We start from the raw sequence: 24,828 nt of genomic DNA, 5'->3' as shown, positions 1-24,828 counted from the left end.
ATGAAAGCCCAAAAGAAAGGTGACATACCTAAGGCAGAGTGGATGCTATTATTGTACGCAAACTCTGCTATTGTTAATGCTTTTACCCAAACACTTGTTCAGGTAGCCAATAAACAGCTCAGATACTGTTCCATGGCCTGGTTAACTTGCTCCGTCTGTCCATCAGTTTGCGGATGATAGGTGGATGACAGAAAAATATCTATTTTTAAGACGGAGCCTATTTCTTGCCAAAACTTTTAAACAAATTGGGGATCACTGTAAAATACCAGAACTGAAGGTATTCCGTGCAGACCAATTACATTTTGGATCAACACATTCACCAGTTCACTAGCATTAGGGACATTGGGAAGGGGCACACAATGTGCTGCTTTTAAAAAGGAGTCCACTATTACAAGGATGGTAGTAAGTCCCTCTTCCAGGGGAAGGTCTGTGATTACATCCAGACTCACAGTATGCCATAGATAAGGAGGAACAGGAAGATGCTGTAATAACCCATCAGGCGAGGTGTGAGGAACTTTCTGTGTTGTGCACATGGGACAAGAAGAGACATAATGATGTATGCTTTTGCCATGGTTTCCCACCATAACCATCTGCCACAGCTCTCCTTGGTTTTTTGAATGCCAGGGTGGATTACTAAAGCGGAGGAGTGAACCCACTGGAGTACCTATTTACAGAGTTTGTCCGGAATATACAACTGGTCCCCATGATAAAGCAAAGCCCCTGTTACATGACAATTCGGTTGTTCCAACCATGGAGACAGATCCATCTCAGTTAATGTTTTCCCCAGGTCACTACAAAATTGATCAAAAGAAACATACCCTAGAATTTTACCAGGGGGTATGAATGCTTCCTGCTCAGGATTGTTTCTTTTATGGGGAAGGGACACACATAAACGCGACAGAGCTTCTGCTTTCACTTTTTGGGAAGCTGGCCAGTAGGTGATCACAAAATCAAATTCATTAAAAAAGGATCTGTCTAGTGGTTAATGCTCTAGCTGTACAAAACAATTCCAAATTCTTATGATCTAAATATAAAGTTATGGGATATCTCGCTCCCAAGAGATAATGTCTCCACTACTGGAACGTCTTTCAATTAGCTAACAGTTCCCACTCAGCAACAGTGTAATGCTGTTCCACAGGCAATAACTTGTTCCAAAAGAAGGCAATAGGATGCATTTGCCCATTAGTGTCTCTCTGTGATAGAACCCATCCTACTACATATTGCGATGCATCCGCCTCAACAAAGAAAGGCAGAGTAGGATCAGGATGTATCAGGACAGGAGCTGAAGTGAATTCTGTCTTTAACATGTCAAAAGCCTTTTGGGCTTCTGAAGACCAGACAAACGGCATCCCTTTTTTATGAGTCTCGGTATGGGTGTTACCACGTCCGAGAAGTGTGTGATAAAACGTCAATAGAAATTTGCAAACCCTAACAGAAATTGTATGCCTTTGACACAAGTGGAGGTAGGCCAAGATGAGATGGCTTCTACTTTCTTTTGGTCCATCTGGATCCGATTTTCAGAAATCACAAACAACCAGAACTCCACAGTCGAGGCATGGAAAGGGCATTTCTCTAATTTGGAATATAGGTGATGATCTTGTAATCTTTGCAAGACCTGCTTCACATGTTGTTTGTGTTCTATTGGATCTTTTTGAAAAAAACAAGATATCGTTGATATAGACGATTAACAAACAATCTAAAAACTGAAATGCTGCAGTGGCATTGTACAGGCTGAACAGCATCAAGCAGTATTCGAATAAACCAAATTTGGTTCTGAATGCCATTTTCCACCCATCACCCTCAGGTACTCTGATAAGATGGTATGCCCCTAGTAAATGTATCCTTGTGAACACTGTGGCATCTTTGATTTGATCTAATAACACTGGGATGAGTGGCAACAGTTAATTATTCTTAATGGTGACTTTGTTTAAGGATCTATAATCTATACATAAGCGAAGGCCTCTTTCCCGCTTCGATATGAAGAAAAGTGGAGAAGAAATGGGTGACAAGGAGTGCCTAATAAACCCACATTTTAACATGTCATCCAGATACTCTCTCAGATAGACCGTTTCTTGTTCTGATAGGGCATAGATGGGGCTGCATGGCAGCACACCCCCGGGGTCTATGCGGCAATCAAAGCTGCGGTAAGGAGGCAACGCCGTTGCTTTTACTTTATCAAATACGTCATTGTATTGTCGATAGAATTGAGGAAAGGAGTCGGTCTCTGGACTAATGCATGTGGCACATACCAAAGGAGGTGCCCACTCAATAGCCTATTGATAACATCACTGGATACAATAACTAGAGTCTAGGGTCACAGTTCTTCTCACCCAATCTATCTTGGGATTGTGCATCTGTAACCAGGGTACCCCAAGAATCACTTCAAAGGCAAGAGTGTCGATGAGATCAATGGAAATGACCTCTGAATGCCCATTGTCACATACCAGTGTTAATGGCGCAGTATGTCTCGTAATGAGCCCTGATGATAATGCCGTCCTGTCTACCGCTCTCACTGATACAGGCTCTTTTTCTGAATACAAACAATGCCCAGGAAATTGGCTAACTGATATCCCAGACGTTCCCTGTAGCCCCTGAATCCAATCGCACTGATAATGTTACCCGATTATTATTAGTTAAGATTAGAGTCACAATGGTGGTAAAATGTCTAGGTACCCTGGCTAAAGAGGCACTCTGGATATTCCGAATCACTGCCATAGTCCTTTTGGGCCCAAAGGTCTTAGGACGAATAGGACATTCTTGTGCAAAATGACCTCCCCTACCACAATACAGGCAGAGGTTGAGATTGTGTCTTTTTTCTTTCTCCTCCCTAGGCAAAGGTCCCAACACCCCTCCTATTTGCATAGGTTCCACTGAGGTTGTACGTTAGTCTTCTTTCTTGTCTCTTTTACAGATCAAGACACAAGGGTTCTCAGGTATCCTTTTCTCTCCATGTCTTTCACAGAGTCGATGGTCAATCTTAAATCTATTAATTTTGTGCAGTCCTCTGGAGGGTCAACTATTTGGGACAAAATATATTGTAATTCATCATTTAGCCCTTTGTAGAACAAATATGTTCTTTTCTTAAGGGACCAACAAGTCTCGGTCATTAATCTGTTAAAATCTGTGACATAGGAAAGCAGAGTGTTCTTACCCAGCCAAAGGTTTTATAGTTCTATGTCACCTGCTTGCATAAAGGTATGTTTGTCAAACAGCCTCCTCATCTGTTCCTTGAAAATGGGAAAAAAATGCAAAAGAGGGTAATTGGTTTTTACCAAAGGTATCAACCAATTTGCAGCGGTACCCATGAGAAAAGATATGACAAACAACACTTTGGCAGTTGTTACATCCTTTTTCTTTCTATTATTTAACCCTGTTCCTTTAAGATAATATGTCATGCGCTATGTTATTCTTTCAGTGTGATACCAGATTCCATTGTTCCAGGCATGTGTACTGGTTACAGTTTGGCACAGCTTTTATCACTCCACAAGGTATTTTTTAATTCACTTGCATGTCTTTTGGACTAGCATCAGCAACGTCATTTTCCAGAGTCATGTTCCAAATCTTCAGGGATTTTGATAAATATGTCAAATGTTTCCAAGATAACATACATGTTTTTTCTAGGAATACTGCTGAACATGAAATACATCTAAATTAAGTTTGTAAGAGATTGGAACACAATGGTTTAACTCTCAAGGCACACAAGTGTAAATTATTTAAAACATCAGATGAATATTTAGGACACACTTTGTCTGGAAATGGTGCGGTACCAAATAAATCTATATAGAAGCAATTATCAAAGCTCCATCACCAGACAACAAAGAACAACTTCTTTCGTTCGCAGGTATGTGTGAGTACTACAGCAAGTTTGTAGAGGGTTTCGCCACAAAAATGGAACCCTTAAGAAAACTTTTGAGGCAAGGTGCTAAGTATGAGTGGACTGATGTACAACAATTTTCATTTAAAGCCATAAAAAATATCATTAATGCTCCTACACTCTAACAATTCCGCATCAACAAAGAGTACATTATTACTGTAGATGCTAGCCTTTACGGTTTGGGAGGAGTTCTCTCACAAAAAGAGGTAAAGGAAGAGTGTAACGTTCCCTTTGCTTCCAGGACGTTAAATGAGTGCGAACGTAAATATGCAGTCATTGAAAGAGAACTTTTAGCTTGTGTATGGGCCGTAGAGCATTATAGACATACCCCCACATGCATCAACCTATTTAGGAAGTGCAAACGGTGTGAATCGGTAAATTCGGCCGTTTGCGCTTCCTTAAATACGTTTTTGGGATGCATGAAACATTTTTTCAAAATTCGTTTTTTTTTGCATTTCCTAAAAATGCGAATGCATTTAAGGAATCGCATTTGTGCGATTCCTTAAATGCAATGCATCAATTTATAAAAAAAAAGCGAATTTTGAAATAGGAAGTGCAAATTAACACGAGGTTGACCCTCGTGTTAATTTGCCAAATTCTTTCAAAAAGCACAAAAATGCATTTTGAAAAGTGTCATGTTACAGACACACATGTCCTTAGGACATGTGTGTGTGAAACATGCACTTTAAAATACATTTCAGGGGTGCAGGGGGGGGGTCCTTTGGACCACCCTCTGCACCCTTGCAATGCATCAACAAATTGCGATTTCCTAAAAAAAGAAATGCAAAACGGCATTGATTCCTATGGGCCTAAAGGCCCATAGGAATCAATGTAATGCCATTCCTTAATTGCGATTCGCAATTAAGGAATCGCAAATTCCGAAATTTAAGAAATCCTAAAAAAACTTTAGGATTTCTTGATGCATAGGATTTTGCAATTCCTAAATAGCGATTCCTTAATTTTCGCTATTTAGGAAATGCAAAATCCTAGATTGATGCATGTGGCCGGTATGGGAAGCAAATTCACCCTTAGGACAGATCACAAGCCACTTGTTAATATTTTGTCGGCTGGAGGTGGTTGGAATTCCACTGCCAGAATCGCAAGATTAGCATCCAAATTACAAGAATATAATTTTAATACAGAATATGTTTCAGGAAAAAAAATGTTACAGCTCATTTTCTGTCACGTTTGCCATGTGATCAAGATAAAGTTAATGTTGTAAGTGAGTATGATTTTGTGTTAAATATTGAAGACATAGTTCAAGAGAAGTACCAAGGTATAACTGAAGATTGTTTGTGTAAATGTGAACAGAATGATGATAAATGGTGTGAGTTAAAAAAATGTATCTTGTAGGGTTAGCCTGAGAAGAATTTTTTAAGACCAGGGGACATATGTATCTTTTTTTTCCCTTTTTTTATTGGGAAAAATGGTACATACAAGGACATAATTCATGAATTAATACATACATGATAAGATCATAAGTCAAACAATTGATATATTTACAGACATTTTTCAATGAGGCCAAACTACAAAAAGGGAAAATAAGTTACGAGAGGAAGACAATTTCGGGTAATTAAAAGAGCGTGCCTGTTATCCTGTTCCAACAGCTCTCCAGTTTGCTACAGGAGCCCATACGCGCACACCCTTCTTGCGCTCCCTATTGCCTTTAAATTCATATAGGCATGATTCTATATTATGGATTCCCAACAATCTGGAGAGCCACATCTGGAAGGACGGAGCATTCGCGTCCTTCCATACAGCGGAAATTAAAATTTGAAGTACTGCCACAGATAAAAACACTAAATCTCTTTCGTCTTCCCCCAGGCCCAGCTTGGAGTCTATACCAAGCAGCATTAAGGTAGGGGATAGGTCGATGGACTGACCTAGCAGCCCCTCCCAAAATTTCATTATCTCATTTTTAACAATGTCCAACCGATTGCAAGAAAAGAACATATGTATGATGTCAGCATAACTTTCATTACATCTGGGACAGCTATCATTTTCTCTTATCCCCCAGGCATGTAGCTTCGCTGGTGTGTGAGATAGATTAAAAATGGTCTCATAATGTTGCGCGCGAAGATTTGATGCCCGGAATATCTTTTTATTCAATAAAAGAGCAAGATCCACATCAACATCAGGATCCCCCAGTTTTAGAGCCCGATTAGACTCAACCTTCTCAATATCGTCCTGAATTCACTCCAATAGACAATTATATATAGTCTTGATCTTCCTACAGCCTCTGTGAAGTATCTCAATCATAGGGAAGTCGGATATAGCTGAGACCCTTGGCCTAACTGACCTAATCGTGCAGGTAACTTGGCCGTATACCAGCCAATGATTGGCTGGGATACCGAATCTTTCCTGCAAAATCTCGAACCCCAAGATTTCACCTCCTTCCAATATATCTCCCAGAGATCCAATTCCCATTCTCTTCCAGATCTGCAAGTTTCTATCATTTTTTAGATGGGAAAAGAGAGACGAATTATACAGTTGTACATAGGGATTTACTTTCGGGATATTGAAAGTTTTCATGATAGCTTTCCATACCTGCCATGCCCCATATAGTGTCTTCAGTCTCGTTTGTTTTTATAAAAGCGTCGTTCTAGTTCACACTGCAATAGGTCTGTAGCCTTGCCACCCAATAGCATCCTGTAAATCTGAGGGGCTGCTGCTCATCTACAGTCCCAAATCCTGTATTATTTAGAGGTTCAGATTGAAATAAGATGGTCAATTGAGCCAAAAGACAAGCCCAGTGATATAATCTTAAATTCGGGAGTGCCATCCCGCCCCTTTCTCTAGGTAGCGACATTAAGTTAGTAGAGCGCCTTACCCTTCCGTATTGCCAAACAAATCTGATACACATAGATTCGAGATTTTTCATACTCTTGTCCTCTATTAATAAGGGAATAGCGCGTAACAGGTACAGTACTCTAGGAAACATAGACATTTTTACTGCGTTCACCCTGCCAACTAGTGAGAGATGTAATACATCTATTCTTTTTAATTCCAACTCGATGTTCTTAATAAGTGGCAAATAGTTTTCAGTGACAATCTTTTCCACATTAGCATTAATTTTGACCCCTAGATATATGGCAGAATCGACATATCTATAAACAGTTTTGATAATATTTTTGGAGCAGATGACCTGCATTTTTGATTCATTTAGTATGTATCCTGACTCATCACCAAACATTTTAGCCATCCGGACCAAGATAGAGAGGGTTTGTTGTGGATTGTTTGTTATAACAGCAAGAACGTCAGCATATGCCAATGTTTTATTTGGAAAGCCATTGCAAATTACTGGAGTTATTTCAGGGCACTCAAGGATACCCTGGATGAGGGGGTCAATGTACAAAGCAAAAAGAATAGGGGAGCAGGGACACCCCTGACGAGTTCCCCTCTTGATGTAAATCAGCCCTGATTTCTCACCCATGGCAGTCACCCTAGCTACCGGCTCTACATACTTAGCTTTAAGGGCTCCTATTATATTGGGGCCAAATCCCCTTGCCGCTAAGGTGGCCCAGAGAAAGCTCCAATCCACCCGATCAAAAGCCTTCTCTGCGTCGAGCAGGATCATGGCCATCTCCCCCCCCGCGGCAGCCTGGGCGTCAAACAATGATATTGCCCTACATGTGTGGTCAGTTGTACCCCGGCCGGGGACAAACCCATGCTGCCATGGGGATACGAGACTACCGATGACCCTGCCCAACCTCTTTGCCAAAATTTTCGAATAGAGTTTTGTATCGGAATTTATCAATGATATAGGTCGATAAGATCCTGCCATTTCCACTGGTTTCCCCTTTTTGTGAAAAATTACAATATTCGTTTCTTTCCAGGAGAAGGGTATCGATCCTGAACACATGACCCCGTTAAACAGATCTAACAGGAGCGGGGCAATTTCTGCTTCAATAGCTTTGTATACTTCGAGGGGAATCCCATCAGGACCTGAAGCCATCCCAGAAGCTAATTCCCGCAATGCTGATGTTACCTCCACTAATGTAATATCCTCATCAAGATCTTATTTGGTTGATTCCTCTAGTAGAGGACCAAGATCTCGAAGTCCTTCCCCTGGTTTTTTACTGGGTTCTTCATGCTCATAAAGCCGCTGATAGAATTTTTCAAATACCCTTAAGATATCCTTGCTTTCTGTAAACCCGACCCCATCCTCTTCGATACAAACAATGGTATTCCAAGCCTTTTCCTGCCTTAACCGGAGGGCAAGCGCTCTCCCTGCTTGCTCACCAGTCTCATATCTTTTTACCCTATTCGACTGGTATTCCCCTACGGCTTTTATAGTTACCTCTTTCTGGAGTGCAGCTTTTATTACCAAAAGCGCTTCCTGGCTTACAATAGTATTTGCCCCTATGGATATATGCTTCACATGTTGTTCTTCTGCTTCTACTAATTCTGTCATTAAAGCCTCGATCTTACTCCTATCTTCCCTTCTCAGTCTTGCTGAACAGCTGATGGTTTCGCCCCTCAGCGCCGCTTTAAAGGCTTCCCAGACCATGTTTTTAGAGGTGCTATACCTGTTTGCTGCAAAAAACTGTGTCACCCATTTTTTCAGATGATCTGTAAATCTAGTGTCGCTGAGTAGCTTTTTCTCAAAGGACCAGGAATTTATTTTCCTTTTCCTCTGACCTATATTGTATGATAAAATTAGGGGATTATGGAGAGAGACCACTCTAGGAAGTTTAATGATATCCACTTTGGGTAGTTCAGATGAAGAGATGAGGAAATAATCTAATTTCGTATATCTTTGTGCTGGGTTAGAGAAATATGTAAATCCATAGTCCAAAAGATATTTAGCCCCCCAAACGTCCTGCATCCCATGGGAACCTAATAATGATTGAATAGATTGGAAAACCTTGGGTTTGCGGCCCGCATATGGTGTAGAGCCAGCCCAATCCACCGAGATATTGAGATCCCGTGCTATTATCAAATATTTCGGGCTCATCCTGATTTGAACCATATGTTACACATAACGTGAAGCCCAGGTCTAATTCAGCGACTGCCCATCTCCCATTACTATCTGCTTTCACTTTTTTTACTTTACCTAGGGAGCCACGAATTATTATAGCTACCCCCCGAATTGTGGACGTCTGTGTAGAGCATACATCTAATTCAAAGCCACTCAGACAAAGTTGTTTACGTTTAGACCATGGGAGATGGGTCTCTTGTATACAGACAATATCTATTCTTTCATGCCTTACTAAGAAAGCCAACCTCTGCCTCTTCCTCCAATCATTCAAGCCTCTCACATTGATAGTACATATTCTAATGTTTGTCATTTATTTGTACTTGTATCTCGACACTTAGATCCTTTACCATGTTATTGTCCTTCTCTTCATATCGTTGTCCTGGGCTGTACTACTTCCCTTTTTCTCCCTTTTTCCACTCATTCACCCCCAAACCCATCCCTCGTCCCACCCTCCTCCCCTTCTACCGTCTGCCCCCTTCCACCCACCCATCCACCCCCCCTACTCTCCCCTCTTCGTGAGGCACACAGACCTGGTCTGTGCGAATGATGGAGCGCAGTGATTACAGTGAGGACACTTGTAAACTAATATAATTATCTACCTGAATTGTGGAGCCCAAAACAAAACATATATTTAACTCCTTGACAATTGTCAATTGAGAGATCTAAAAAAAAAAAAAAAAGAATACAAAATATCAGGCGTTGCTCGTACCTACGCCACTGCCGCTTATTCAGCCAGCCCCTGCCACATACTTTAGGTATCAACAATCAACAATAAATGTTCACAATGAGTCCAGATATTCTTGAACCTTAATCTCTGAGGAAAAAAATAGAGTCTTGCCCTTGTTCATAATCTTTAGCTGCACAGGGTTTAGCAGAAAGGCCTGCAAGTTCTTGTCTTGACAGGGCTTGATCATCCCTCTCAGCCGCCACCGTCTCTCTACCGTAGTGTGGCAGAAATCCGGCCTAACAAAGAAAGAAATCCCTTTAGCGATTCTTTTAGCGTTTGGTCTTGCCAGATCTGATATAGCTTGCCGAAGGATAAAGTTTCCAATATAAATCAGTACCGCTCTTGGATAGGTACCCTCCTTAGTATTCCTTTTCACTGTAAAAGGGGTATGGTGAACTCTTTGAACTTCAGTGGACCAGTTCCATCCATTAAGCTCGGGAAAAGCCTGAGTAAATAACTTAATTATATATGCTTTGATGTCAGACCCTTCCATTCCCTCAGGAATTCCCAACACACGCAGATTGTTCCTGCGGAGTCTATTTTCCATTGCCTCAAGTTTCCAATGGATATCAGTCATCTGAGCATCATATGAGCCAACTTTAGAAACCGCTGCCACCACTTCAGTTTCAGGAGATACAATCCTGTCTTCTAAGCTTGCCACTCTATCACCTGTAGTTGCACAGACTTTGGATAATTTTCTAACTACCCCGTGCATTTTTTTCATTGCGGTATGGGCTTTCTGGTTGTCCCTGCGAGTTTCCCCCCTATGGGCAATAATCTCTTGATGTATTCTCTCTAAAAGTGTCATCTGGGCGGACTCCAGGCCAGAGCCATCCTGTAGAGAGTTATCCATGGTCTGATCCCAGCTTGGCTCATTTTGAGCAGAGGATATCACCCCCTTATTAGTAGCACCTGAAATCTTTAGAGCTGTTGCTGGTTGCTCTAATTCTGGGTCGCTTTCAGAGTCTATATAGGAAGAGCCAGCTTCTTCATCCTCAGACCATTCTTGGCCATCGGACGCAGAGTAAAAAGCCTCACTTGGGGCACTCTCCTTCACTGACCCATTATGGCCTCCACCAAGCAAAATATCTGTATCGCATAATACATCTGCGGCAGTAGTTAACAGGTTTGCTAAATCATTTATGACACCCAAGCATTTTTCCGATTCAGAGGGGATTAAACTTAATGTCTTACTTTGGAGTAGCTCAATATCCGCCTGCTGTGCCTCTTTTATACTTAAGCCCATATTGTCAGCCATATTCATATTTATACAGTCAGCCACTTTCTGCATTTCTCCCTCCTTTACTTCATTTTCAAATTCTAAGGAGTCTTTAGAGGGGGTAATACCCTTATTAGAGACTACACAGTCCTGGGAGCACACTATCACATCCTCACTACCAGTTTTCATTTCAATAGCTGTAAGCTCTTCATTCTTCCCAGGCTCTGCATCCCCCTTTACAGCCTCTACTGCTCCCTTCTCCTTACCAGCTTTAGCAAAAGTTCAACAATTGACGTTGTCGCTAACCGTGTTCGTACCCCTGCCGGCTGCTGCTGTGTCTGTTGCTGCTTCCTCTTGCTTCGCTCATCAACATGGGGTATATGAGCCTCCCCAGACTCAACCAATACTTCCTCCTTCGGTGCTTTATCTTTTAGTTTCCTCCTGGCGCCGAGAGTTTTTTCAGCGGGATTCGATTTGGGGGCCATATCGTTGTGAGAGATAAGATTTCTCCCGGGTGCTTGCCAAGCGCCATCTCTCCCTGCCTGTTTCAGATTAACGCTGCTCCCAGCATCTGCAGCGTCTGCAGCGGCACCAGCGTCTCTCAGCTGAGAGCGCTTACAGCTTTTCCCCTTACTCCGCCTCCCAGCGGTATCGAGCCGCTTCCACCTCGGGAGTACAGCGGAAAGAATGTGTGTCAGGTTCCGTAGGTCCCGCAAAATCTGTCTTGTGGACCCACGACAGGCAAGCGCGGACTGCATCAACTTCAGTCTCGTATAAGCGTCCTCCTCAATGCACGCTTCGAGTTTCAGGCAGCAACCCTGGGTGTACCCGTCAAGCCGCCAGCATCACCAGCCACAACCCGGCAGAATCCTGGTAAGTTTCCGAGAGGATTTCTTCGTAGCTCCCAAGTACAAAACAAGCAGCAGCTAACGCGACGGGTCCCGCGCCATGTCCGATCTTTTCAGAGCTCCAGTTTTAGAGCGTCCTCACTGCAGCGCTGCTCCGGCCACTAGTGAGCAGCGGCCATATTGCCTCCCATTCTCCCACCGGGGACATATGTATCAAGCAAAATTGCATTCAGAAACGCCGAATTTGGCGTTTGCGAATGCATTTTTGCCAAATGGTATGTATTAAGACAAAATAAGGAATCGCAAAATTTGCGATTCCTTATTTTGCGATTGCATTTAAGGAATAGCATATTTTTCAAATCCTTAAATGCAATGTAAGAAGCACCAAAAAAGTGCAATTTGGCATTAAGGAATCGCAAATTACCACTAACAAATTACCACCAACAAATTACCACCATCTTCAAGTTGGTGGTAATTTGCGATTTCTTTGAAAAATGCACTTTTTTGCATTTTTCAAAGTGCAATGTGAAGCACATGCATGCCCTTAGGGAATGCTTATTTCAGGGGTGCAACAGGGTGTCCTTTTGACACCCCTGCACCCTTGAAATTGCATTCTCAATTTGCGATTCGCTAATTGCGAATCGCAAATTGAGAATGTGTTCCCAGTTATTCCTATCGGCCTCTATGCCTATAGGAATGAATGGGGAGGTATTCCTTAATTGCGAATCGCAATTTGCGATTCGCAATTAAGGAAATGTAGGATTCACCAAATTTATTGCAAATCCTACATACATTGCATTTTGCGATTCTCAAATAGCGATTCGCAAAAAAGCGCTATTTGAGAATCGCAAAATGACTTTTTGATACATATGGCCCCTGATCTTTTACCTTTTTTTACTGTTTCAGAAGACTTGGAAGTGGAAAGTTATTTTATTTTTAAATCTGGTAAATGTATTCCCCCAGAAGGTATGCACGATGTTATTTTACAGTTTGCACATAACACCCTTCCAGGTATCTCTTCCATTAAATGCCTAGTCAGAAGCTACTTTTGGTGGCCCGGTATTGATAAATTCATAGATAGAGTAGTCTGAGAATGTGCTGAATGCTTTTCTAGTGAAAACTTTTTAAAAAGACACACTCCACCTTTGAAAGTTGTCAAATGGCCCAATGAACCGTGGCAACAAATAGCTTTTGACATCTCGGGTCCATTTCATATGTTACTAGAGTCCTCACTGGCCGGAGGTAAAATTTGTTGCTAAAGCTACCACAAGTACAGTAAGCAACTTTTTTAAAGAAATATTTTCTCGTGAGGGGTGTCCATCTGTTTTAATCACAGATAATGGAGTGCAGTTAATATCCTCCGAAAGGGAAGAATTTCTCAAAGAATGTAATATTATTCACAAGCTCACATCACTTTATGAACCACATGAGAATGGTCAAGTGGAACGTTTTAATCGTGTACTCAAGGATTTTGTTGCAGATTCTCTTAAATTTGGTTCAAGTTGGGTGAGTACTTTAAGAGAATGGTTATGGATTTCCCGCATCACACTACACATCACTACTGAAGTCAGTCATTTCAAATTCCTCAAGGGTAGGGAGCCTTCATCCAATGTATGTCCATTGTGGTTAAGAGAAAAACCACAAATGTTTTTTTCTGGAAAAGAGTGTGTGAGTGATGTGGCTAAAAGAGTAGAATTTAAACAAATGAAAACCAAAAGATGGTATGATGACAAATGGAGGGCTAGGAAACACACTTTCCAAATTGGTGATTGGGTTAAAATTCTCACATCAGGTTTTGTAAACAAGGGTGCTAACAAGTTTGGCAAAGCCATCCAGATTCAAAAAATATTTAGCAACAGCGTCATAACACAGGATGACAAGACTTGGAATGTTAGAAGGTTGCCTAAATGTTCGATGTTAAGTCTTGCTCATAAGGGTAATGTTGATGCACAAAGTAAATTTATTACCAATGATGTTGATATAAGTAATGATGATTCTGTGGCTCTCAGAGATAAGAATTCAAATCGTATTATGCAAGTTCCTAAGAGATTTAATGATTTTGTGTAGCTTGTTTTCTTTCTCGTTTTTGTTAATGAGGGAGATATGTTACCTCCTTTTTCTTTCTATTATTTAACCCTATTCCTTAAAGATAATAGGTCACGTGGCCGCATGCCACCCTGCATGCGCTGCATGCGCTATGTTATTCTTTCAGCATGATTCCAGATTCCATTGTTCCAGGTATGTGTACTGGTTACAGTTTGGCTCAGTTGCATCTGTAGCTTTATCTGTAAGGTGTGCATCTGCCATGCTGTTAATAAACCTACCATTCATCTTTTACTGGATTTGGAGTCATTTTAATAGCAGTGTCATCAGGAAAAGCAGTGGGTCTACATATGAATTGTAGATAACATTGATTCATGAAGCTGTGGTATGTGCCATAGTCTCTAATAAACCTCTCAGGAGTTGCTAAGGGAACAGGGACTGACGTGACTACAGTAATGATAGTGGGTAGAGCCTCCCTCTCTGGTGATGTTTTGTCGAAATGAAAAGTGGCAGGTAGTAAGACATGATGAAGTGTCTTAGGAATGGTTCCAGAAGGCAAACCTGAAGCGGTGTATCCCTATCTACTATGAAGCTCAGTCTTCACGAATGGTTCTTCTGTCTCAGAGTTAGGACCTCTGTTTGCAGCACTACTAAAGTCCCTGCTAATTCCTGAACTGAGGCAATGGGAGTGGCTTCAGCAGGGAAGTGGGTCTCATCCTGGTCCATCTCTGTTCAGGCGGTATGTATTTCATGGGCTTGGCTTTTTGTCACAGCACCACTCACCTGAAAACCAGGAACTGCAGAAACAGAGAAAGTCTTCCCTCTCACCTCCAGACCAATCCTTCACACTGACTATACAGTACGGGTGATTGATCCCAAGGGGAATGGGATAAGAAATACACCACCCCAAGTGTGCTGGGAATTGAGGGAGAGGTACTTGATGTGATGTCAAAGACGTGGCATGGGCAGGAGGAAAGGACACACAGAGAGCATCTGTAGGATAACAGTGGAGAAGGAAGGCACAGCTCAAGTCCTGGAAAACAGAAGCGATGAAAAGACTTTAGCGAAGGGGGGAAGGGATTGAGAACACACAGTACTTAAGGTTGTAGCTTTCAAAGGCACCAGGGAACACGGAAAGAGCACTCACCCCAGTTTTCACAGGAACATAGAGCATCAGTTCCAAACTGTGAACAAAGGTAGTCTTTCCCAGTAAGCACTTATTCTGCGTAGCGGTGGTGTAGAAGGGAAGGGTGAAACCAGAGGATAATCGAGGGTTAAGTTCACTCTTTAACAAAGAGGTGCTGTATGCTTCAGCTCAAAGGAGGAATAGGAAATGAGGACGAAAGGGGAATTCTTACTCCATCTACAAGGAGCCATGAAAATGCTTCCCCAGTGGTGCACTTATAAATATGAAAACACAGCGCTGTCGACTCTTGTCAAACACTGTACAAAATTAAACGTTAGTGTTGGACGTGGCTCTTTTGGCAGGTTCACCCCAAAACTTTTTGCTTTTTCGTAGCCTGTTTCTGTAACCTGGTGTTGGTGATTTTAGGTCTCTGCGCACTTTTTCACTGTGGTCCAGTGTAAAGTGTGTGAGCTCTCTGAGTGCATGTGTGAGATTGACCTGCCCTCCCATAGGAATGCATCGGGAATATGTGTGTCCATGGTAGTTCCTGATGTGTGGGGAGTGCAGGGTCGAGTTTGGTATGTGCGAACTCGTGAGATTGAATTCTGCACGATGATGTGTGCGGTTTTCATGTGTCTAGTGTGGAAGTGCCACTTCTAGAGGTTGGTGTGTCTGTGCAGTGAATGTGAATTGACTGTCTGGCGTGTGACTGGCTGGAGCTGGCTGGTGTGCCTGGCTCCTGAATTCAGGATAGGTCTGCCCCGGTGGTGAATGGAGAGATCTGCATGTTGATGTGAAGGAAGGGGTGCACCTGGGACCTGAATAGGGCTGGGCTTTCCCTCCACAATGCTGGCTCCGCCCCCTGTGGTGTGTCTGATGTCCCTGACCCACCCTGTGAATAGGCAGAGGGGCTGAGCAAAACAAAGTGCTCAGGAACCAGTTGCATCTGGTTCGCCCCTTGCCTGTACCTTTGGAGACAAAGGATTTCTGTGTATAAAAAGAGGCTGTGACCTCATGTTAAATGTTCTTGTTTCCTGACTTGAATCTACCAGGGGCATACTGCTGCTGGGGCCCAGGGGAAGGCTTGCCTCCCTGGGCCCTGCCAAGCTCCTGGATTGCTGGAGGACTTCTTTCTGGGGCCCCTTCTGCCTGACCTGATGATGACTGGGAGACTTTCCCTGCCGTGGAAGCCTTGTCCTGTGTTGCTGGGACCCTTCTTGCTGTAGGGATCATCCCTGGGGCCTTTGGTGCTGTCTGAGCCCCCAGCGCCTTGAGAGCGCTTTATTTTTCAGTTCTGGGCAGAGCGCTGTCGTTTTCCCTGGGAGGGAAGTGCTCCTGCCCTTTGTATGCCCCCGAGTGCGCAGGTACCTAACCTGCGTCTTTGTTTTCCAGTAGAAAATTATTAAGGGTGCCACCCCTCTTGATATGCACCTTAACGGGTGCCCATCCAAAGTCAAAGTCAAGTCAAAATTTTTATTTGTATTGGTACTCGACAGAGGACCACAAATATACAATTTACAGAAATAAAAGGTAATTTCACATTTAATCAGTACAATGGTAAAAAAGATTTTAAAAACTTGAAGAAATTATAACAGACAAATTCGTTTGGTGGCTGTTTACACAACTGTAATAGTTCACTCACTTGGATGATTCTGCAAGTGCGATAGATCGGGGCAAGATATCTTGTGCGTGCAATAGATACTTTTGTATTGGGACACACGAACAGCAGGTGTTCAATGTTTTGGTCTCCCCCTTCGCACAGGGGGCATAGCAACGAACCTCCTGGCAACCATCTTACTGTATAGGTTAGTACGGGTAAAATGCCCAGTCTTAACATAGTGATTGACCTCCTTGCACCGTGAGTCAGGGAGAACCCGATATATGGTTGAATATGCTTGTATTCCAGAGAGTCTACGAAGGATTTATATGTTGACAGCTTTTTGCAATGTTCGTAGTCTAATTCATAACTTAACTTCGGGGTGAAGCATTTTAAAAAGAGTTTCATTTGGGCTACTGTCCAGCTACATAAGATTTCCGGGCTAATTTCTGCCATTTGAAATATAGTTATCATATTGTTTGAAAAGATCTGATTTTTTGTTTCACCATTGAAAATTTCTTTTTTCAGTAAGTGTCTTAGTGTGCCCTCCTTTGCATGGAGAATATTGTAGCTCCACCTGATTACGTTGGCTACCGCTGTGGCGTAAGAACTTGTGATTGAGAATTCCAAGCGTAAAGCTTGAACTGGTACGGAATCAGAGACCTTCATTATTCTTTTTAAGATTTTCCCCTCTTTACGGTCCATGTAGGTCCACTGTTTAATCGGGATATACTCAGTTGCATATGATAGCACAGGAGGAATTTTTGCTTTATATATTTTTATCAGAGAGGAAAAATGCCGATTCCCAGTAGAACGATAGAGTCTTAAGAGTGCCTCAGTGTGTACTTCAGATTTCTTCATTAAGTTTTCTATCTGTTTTACATTTGAGGTGTTCTTTGATAGTATCCTGCCTAGATAAGGATATTCATTCACTATTTCTATTTTTTCTCCCCCTAGGCTCCATCTGTATTTATCACTAGATTTCTTTCTCGAAAATACCACAATTTGTGTTTTCTTTAAGTTCGGAATTAGAAAGTTTGTTTTTGAGTAATTGTAAAGAATATCCAGAGATTTTTGCAAACCGAAAGGAGTGAGATCAAGCATCACTATGTCATCAGCATATAGTAATGTTTGTATGTTTTGTTCTGCAATTTTTGGGGATAAACTTGAGCCCTGTTGTAGCTGTTTGGGCAAGTCACTAAGATATAAAGAAAATAGTAATGGGGCCAAAAGGCACCCTTGCTTTAGACCATTAGCTGTTTTTATCCTTTTTGTTAAGCCCTTTTCTCCCCCCATTTGTACCTGGCACCAGGTGTTGGTATGAAGATTCACTATAGTTTGGAGCAATTGTTCTGGAATTCCAAGTTCCCTGAGTTTATGCCATAAAGTTGGTCGATCAACACGATCGAACGCAGTCGAGTAATCTATAAATACTGCGTAGACTGTCTGGGCTTTTCCTGTTACATATTTATCTAATATTGTTTGGATGATAGCAATATTGTCTGTAACTGAATGTTTTGGCCTGAAACCAGCTTGAAACATTGAAATTTTATCCAGTGAGAAAGCCCAATCTTTTAATCTTTGTAGTACCTCTGCTGCAAAGATTTTTGCCGCAGCATCCATTAGTGCAATTTGCCGGTAATTTCCAGCAATTGTCTTGCTCCCCTTTTTATGTATTGGGATGATAGTACTCCCTTGCCAGGAATTTGGTATTTGTCCGATTTTGAGGATAGAGTTGAATAGATCCGATAACAACTTACTCCATTCCCTTGGGTTTGCTTGATAAATCTTTATAGGAATCTGGTCTGGGCCAGAGGCACCTGTTTTTCTTGCTCTTCTGATATTCCATTCCACTGAGATAGCTGTGACTCTGAAAATTTGTGAGTCAACTTTTCCTTTATTTTTTTCTAGGCTTTTCCCATCAGATGTAATCGGGTTTGCTTTATACAGATCAATAAGATACGTTTCCCACTCCTTTGGGGGAACAGGTATTGATTGTAGTTTCTTTTTTGTCCCTGTTAGTTTGGCTATGAGGGACCAATATTTGCGTTGATTAGAGTCTTTTGCAGCTACTTGAATGTCAATCCAGTTACGGTCTTGAATTTCTTTTTTATTTCTTTGCTTCTCCCTCCTAAGTTTATTTTTTAATTTGTTAATTTCTTTCTCAATAGACATAGAAGAATTCATATATTGTAGGCGGACAAGTTTGTTCAATTTTTTCTTCGTAATAGAATTTTGCGTTTTTTGTATATTGTTTTTGAAATTTTGATTATTCCACCCGTTAGCTTTTGAGGATGCACAGTGTAGTTTATCCAATAGAAAATTCTTGAGCTCCTTAATTATGTGTTCAAAATTTTCTATTGGATCTTCCGAAATTGTTTTTGCTAGGAGTTCAGTGTGCTCAATCGATGTCGATATTCGGTCCAGAATTTTTGAGCTCCAGAAAATTCTTCGCTGTTCTCCATTTATCAAGACAGAACTTTTATGAAAAATTAACTGCCTATCAGATGCTATTTGAGGCCTCCATTCAGTAGTTAAATTCATCAGCGCATGGTCACTCTCTTGGCTTAACTTTACTTGCAAGTGTGTGGCAGTCTCTGATAGATTCATACTGCAGATGATGTAGTCAATGATGGATAAGCTACCGTTACCCCGTCGGGTATATGATGCAGGAATATCACCTTCTATATTACCGTTCAGAATTATACCATTTAGAGTAGGTAATGTTGATATTAATAGTTTTCCTCTTTTATCAGATTTTAGACCTTTGGGGAATTGTGGGGCTGAGAATTCAACAGATTCCTCATTATATAGTTGAACCCATTTACAAATTTCTAAATTAGAGATTTTGGCATTTAGATCACCTGTTATTATGTACGAAATATGTAATTGATCTTCTACTATCTGCATGATGGTTTCCATTATCTCCACAAATATGATATCTTGAGTCTTGCCAGGCGGGGCATATACATTGAAAAGCAAGATTGCCTTTTCGGATGCTGTATTATATATTTTTAAAGAAACCTTTATACATTGCAGGTAATATGATTTAGTTTGAATAACTTCCTGGCCCCACAAGTATTCCTCCCTCAGTAAAATTGCCAAACCACCTTTTGCATGGCCCCGATTGGTGGCTTTGGCTGGGATGTCATAAACATAATAGCTTTTCTGGGAAAAGGATTCAGTTGCCCAGGTTTCTTGTAGCAACAAGATATCTGGATGGTTACTTATGGCTTCCATCAGTTTGCTCTTAGTTTTTCCCGCCATATTCCAAGATGTTATTTTTAGGCCATTGCTAAACAGATTGTCCTAGACATGTAGAAGATTTTTTACTATTCAAGTTCTCAGATACCCATGACCATGACTTTATACATTCACTGTGGTCTTTTCCTTTTAAATCTTGATGCCATACCGCCCTTTCTCCATTTTCCACCTTTATTTTTAAAATGTCTTACCCTGAATGATTAGTTCCTGTGTTCGACGCTCTAGTCACGTCAATATGTCTAAGGCGATTTTTATATTGAGAATTAGAGATTGATCGTATTTGTTCATCGTACCCTGTGGGGATTCTGTTTTCATTTGGATTCTTTCTTACGATAACATCGTATCCATGTTTGTGTAATGTCTCTTTTTCATTGAGTATAATCTCAGGAATAACATAGGACCAAAATGTTACTATTACTTTTTTATTGTTGTCTCGTTGCGGAAAAATTACTAAATCGATTTCATTGCTAGTTAGGGATTCCAGTGGCTTTATATGGTGAAGGAGATTGATGACTCTGCTTCTATTAAGAGGTACCGTATCCATTGGAAAGAGTTCTTCAAGTTGTAAAGTTTTGGAGTATCGCGTTTCTGCTCCATAGAGATTTTCTCCTTCGTTGTTTCTTTCACGTGTGTCTTGGAGTACTGATTTTTCGAAGAGCTTGTATGGATGGAATTCTTTTGCTGCCGGGTCTAATGATTGTAGTTTCTCTTCTCTTTTTTTGTAGCTGGTTTCCATATTTTCAATCGATCTAGACTTTACAGATTCAGCTTCTTGTACTTCTTGTATGTTATTGACAGTTATAGACTTTTGGAATTTCAACTTGCGGTTTTTCTTTTTATGAATACGTCTTAGTGGTTTTTTCCTTTTTCTTTTTCCTTCAACTTGCTCAGTTTCTATCTTTTTGTTAGTTCTTTCACCCTTTTCACTTTCTAAAGTATTATTAAGGCTGGTTTCTTGAGTATTTGTAACCATATCATTGTTATTTGGTATGCTGGAATTAATTGCTTTTGTGAAAATTGGATATTGCCTTTTACTTAGGGGTTTTTCCGCGAAGAGTTTTTTTAGGGAGAATATTGGTGTTTCGGGTTGACTTTCAAGCTTTCCCTTTTTTTGTTTTGATACATTTGATGTCTGAGTACCACAGTCGTATTTTAGTGTCTCCTTTTCAATGTTGTAATTACTTGTATTGTTCTTTTGTAGTTCATTATTATTGGATTTCAAATGTTTTTTTTCCATTTCAGGGAATTTTCTTAACTTCTTTTCTTCAACAAGATGCCTAAGGATTCCAATTTGAACGTCCAGGGTTTGGTCCGAGTTTTCTAATATATTTCCCAAAAAGGAAAGGACCGACTCTAGTATATCGTGAAGTGAGAAAAGGGCTTTTGACATTGGTGTAACAACATTAGCTGAATAGTTGGTTTTTATATTGAAAGGGTCTACAGATGATTCAAGTGAAGAAGGTTGTACTGGGTTTTTCAACAGAGGAGGACTATTAGTTATTTTAGGCTCTGATAGATTTTCTGATATCTTTGATTTATTTGCCCAAAGTTCTTCTAATTCACATGTATTTCCAAAGCTTTTTTTAGGTGTAGAGGATATTAAGTGAATCTCCTGAGATAGTAAATTGTTAGAGGAATTAATAGATTTTTGTTTGTTGTCAGAAACCAAATTACTCACATTTAAATTTAGATTTGGTTCAGATGCAATTTCAGAACATACTTCTGACCCTGTGGGTATTACGGAGTTGGTAATCATTTCTGTCTCTATAATTTTCTTATCTGTTTCATCTTTGGATGTAAGGGCAGAGAAATAATCACTGATAGCCGGGGTCCGCGTTATGCGACCATGTTTTATTGATTTGTCCTTAGTTTTCCGTACAGCATCCTCTGTGCCCATACGTTTCATGAAGATAGTCCGTGATCGTAATTTTTTAAGCCCCATTTCCTTTTGCGCAAAATCTATTGTTACTGTCAAGCTTCGATTCCCTCCTACTTGGGGAACAGTAGTTTACTTAGTTTATGAGTCCAATTACAATTTGACCTTACTTATCAGGAGCAGATGTTAGTGGGGTGGCCCGTCCCGTCCTGGCACGTCCTCGGAAGGCCACAGACGGCCCGCCCTTTGCCCGGGCTTAGCTCCGCGCTAGGTCCCGCGCGCGTCCCGCGTCGCGGGGGACTAGATGTGATTTTATACGTTTCGCCAATGGGCGTGTCCGTGGGCGTGTCGCCTGGGGGAAGAGGAACCAGCTGATCCAAGCAGGGGTTGCTGGTCCTCGCAGTCCCCCGGGCTAGATGTATTATTCCGCCCTGGCCTCGACCCTGCAGACTCAAGCTGGGAGCGTAGAACAGAGCTTGCCGACTACAGCTCTCGCTCACACCAGCGAGTCCTCGGGGAGGCGGCAACACGGAACGCAGATAGTCAGTCGTTCCTCTCTGTCAGCGCAGAGAGCAGGCAGCAATAAGTTCTTTACTCGCACAATACTCTTAGGGAACAGCAAGTCCAGGTGAGTGGCGCCCGCGAAGCGGGTGTCACGAAGTTAAGTTCCTGATTCGCCAGTGGGCGTGTCCGTGGGCGTGTCGCCTGGGGGAAGAGGAACCAGCTGATCCAAGCAGGGGTTGCTGGTCCTCGCAGTCCCCCGGGCTAGATGTATTATTCCGCCCTGGCCTCGACCCTGCAGACTCAAGCTGGGAGCGTAGAACAGAGCTTGCCGACTGCAGCTCTCGCTCACACCAGCGAGTCCTCGGGGAGGCGGCAACACGGAACGCAGATAGTCAGTCGTTCCTCTCTGTCAGCGCAGAGAGCAGGCAGCAATAAGTTCTTTACTCGCACAATACTCTTAGGGAACAGCAAGTCCAGGTGAGTGGCCAGCAGACACTCTCTCCAATGTCACCACTCCACTCTGAGGCCAAGATGCTCTTTACCTGCCTCTGTACATGCCTCAGTGCTGACAGGTGAGTGGTATGTAAGCAGGCAAGCAGGTGGCGATCTGAGGCTAAGAAGAACTGTCCAGAAATGAGGGGCCAAGATAGGCTAATATCAGAGCGTGGGCAGAGTTCGAACAAACAGGGTACAGGGTGCAAGGTACCGTCGCACCTCTCCTCCACCCTCCTGCAATATGGCGCCTGGCGCCTGGCTCCTGGCTCCCGACACCCAACACCCGCCCTCTCGGCTCACCTGTGGTGATTGCAGGATCGGAGTGGTTCAAGGATGGCGCGGTGCAATGTCCCGTATCCCTTATCCCGCGATTCAATCAGTGTTGCTGTCCCGACCCTACCATCTCTTCTTCACCTCCCGGCTGCGCTCCTGCGGGGGTGGGGTTGGGACTGTCGGCTGCCAGTCGAGCCGCGGTGCCTTAAGCGGTCCGCCACCACCGGGAATCGGGAAATCGGGCAAAATTGGTCGAAATCGGCCACAAATGCGAAGATGCTTTCTGCTCGTCTGCCAGCCGGTCCGCCTGAAGCAGTGATGTAGGTTCCGCAAGCTCCAAGCTCCGGGATCAGGCTCCTGCTTCCAGCTTCGCAACAACACTTTGCAACAACGCTCTCTCTGATTCGCCCATCAAAAAATGGGGTGCCCACCCCATTTATACTGTTATTTTTTACTTCAAGGATGCCCACCCCTCGTTTTTGACCCCCCAGAGTTCACCGCCGCAGCCCGGGCCATTGCTTGAACGCACGTCCGGAGCCTCGCGGGCTCCCATTCCCAGTCCTGGCCTATTAGGAAAAGAGGATCGGGTGAGGCATGGTGCCTTGGGGAAGGCGGGGCTCCCAGAAGCGAGGGAGAGCCCCGCAGGCGCCAGCGAGGGTTACAGAGAAACGGAGGGGCTCGAGGCACATTGCCGGTGCCTGCCCCGCCGCCCAATGAAGAGAGCCTCCCCCCGCACCGGACCCCGGTATTTTGAGATGACTGGGGCAGGGGGAAGGCCACATTTGCTCCCCAGGCACCAGAGTGGTGCCCGTCTTCAGAGCAGCCCCAGATGGCAGCGGGCCGCTCCACCAATGGCTCTCTGTTAGTTTCAAGGGCCCCGTGGGGGGTCCCGGGGGCCCGTGTCCCCCAGAGCCATGCGTGGCTGCAACAATGGCCCCCAGGATCTCAAAAGCCCTAGTGGGGGTCCCGAGGGCCAGAGGGGCCTGTGTTCTTGCCCCTGAGGGCCCCAGTTGTCCTAGAGCCAGAGGAACAAACCGTTGGGGGCCAGTTCTTTTTCTGGATTGCGCATAATTAGTTTAGGAGCCAGAGTGCTCCAAGGGGCATAGTTGACTTCAGAGCCTAGAGGGCTCCACCGTATACGCAACATGTATTTCTAGAGCCAGAGGGCTCCAACAGTTGGCGCAGTTTTGCTCCTAAGGGCCAGTGAGGGCCCCTGTCGCAGTTTGCTTCACAGCTGCCCAGCAAGTAGTGGGCAGCTGCACCGTTCAGGCTTTTCTTTCAGAGGACCTGTTCTTGGTGAACCTAGGAGTGAGTTGCACTCCTTCGCCCCTACTTTGGCCTTCTACAGCTGCACAGCACTTAGTGCCAGCTTCAGCGTTTTATATCCTGTTCTTGTTCCCAGCTGCCCAGCAAGTAATGGGCAGCTGCAACATTTAGGCTTGCGCAGATGGCGCACCCCTGACTGGCGCTGCATTGGCAGGGCGCACTGACATTCTGGACACATGGCACTTGAGCCCCTTCTTGGGATGGCCTGTTGGCCAGGGGGCTGGTATGTAGATAGTGCGCAAGGCACTAATGTGATTTATGTGCTAGAGTGATGTGGTGCTAGGCAATGTAATGCATTTAGTATGTTTTGCGCACCCTGCGTTTTATACCTCTAAACCGTGGTTTATGACTATGGAGGTTCGTGTTAGTGAGATTGTACTTCACTCTGTGCTTTACGTCCCTAAATGTGAGTTATACTTAGGAGGTAGGGTCTAATGTGTTTAGACTAGTGAGAAATGGCATAAAGTGTTTATGCTGGTGAGGTTGGCGCAGAATGTAATTTGCGCCTGAGGTGACTGTACATAATGTAGGTTACGTTACCGGTTGAGATGGAGTACAGTGATTACCAGTAGTTACTGGTTGTAGGTTTATGATCTATTTTCTTGTACCAATTTCTGCTAAGTGTTGATCCTGACAGTGGCCTACGTGGCCCTGTCTTGTGTAAATAATCCCTTG

This window comes from Lissotriton helveticus, chromosome 4_1 (assembly GCF_964261635.1).
Source record: "Lissotriton helveticus chromosome 4_1, aLisHel1.1, whole genome shotgun sequence".
NCBI lineage: Eukaryota > Metazoa > Chordata > Amphibia > Caudata > Salamandridae > Lissotriton > Lissotriton helveticus.
The sequence above is the reverse complement of the archived record's forward strand: the minus strand, read 5'-3'. Positions refer to the sequence as shown.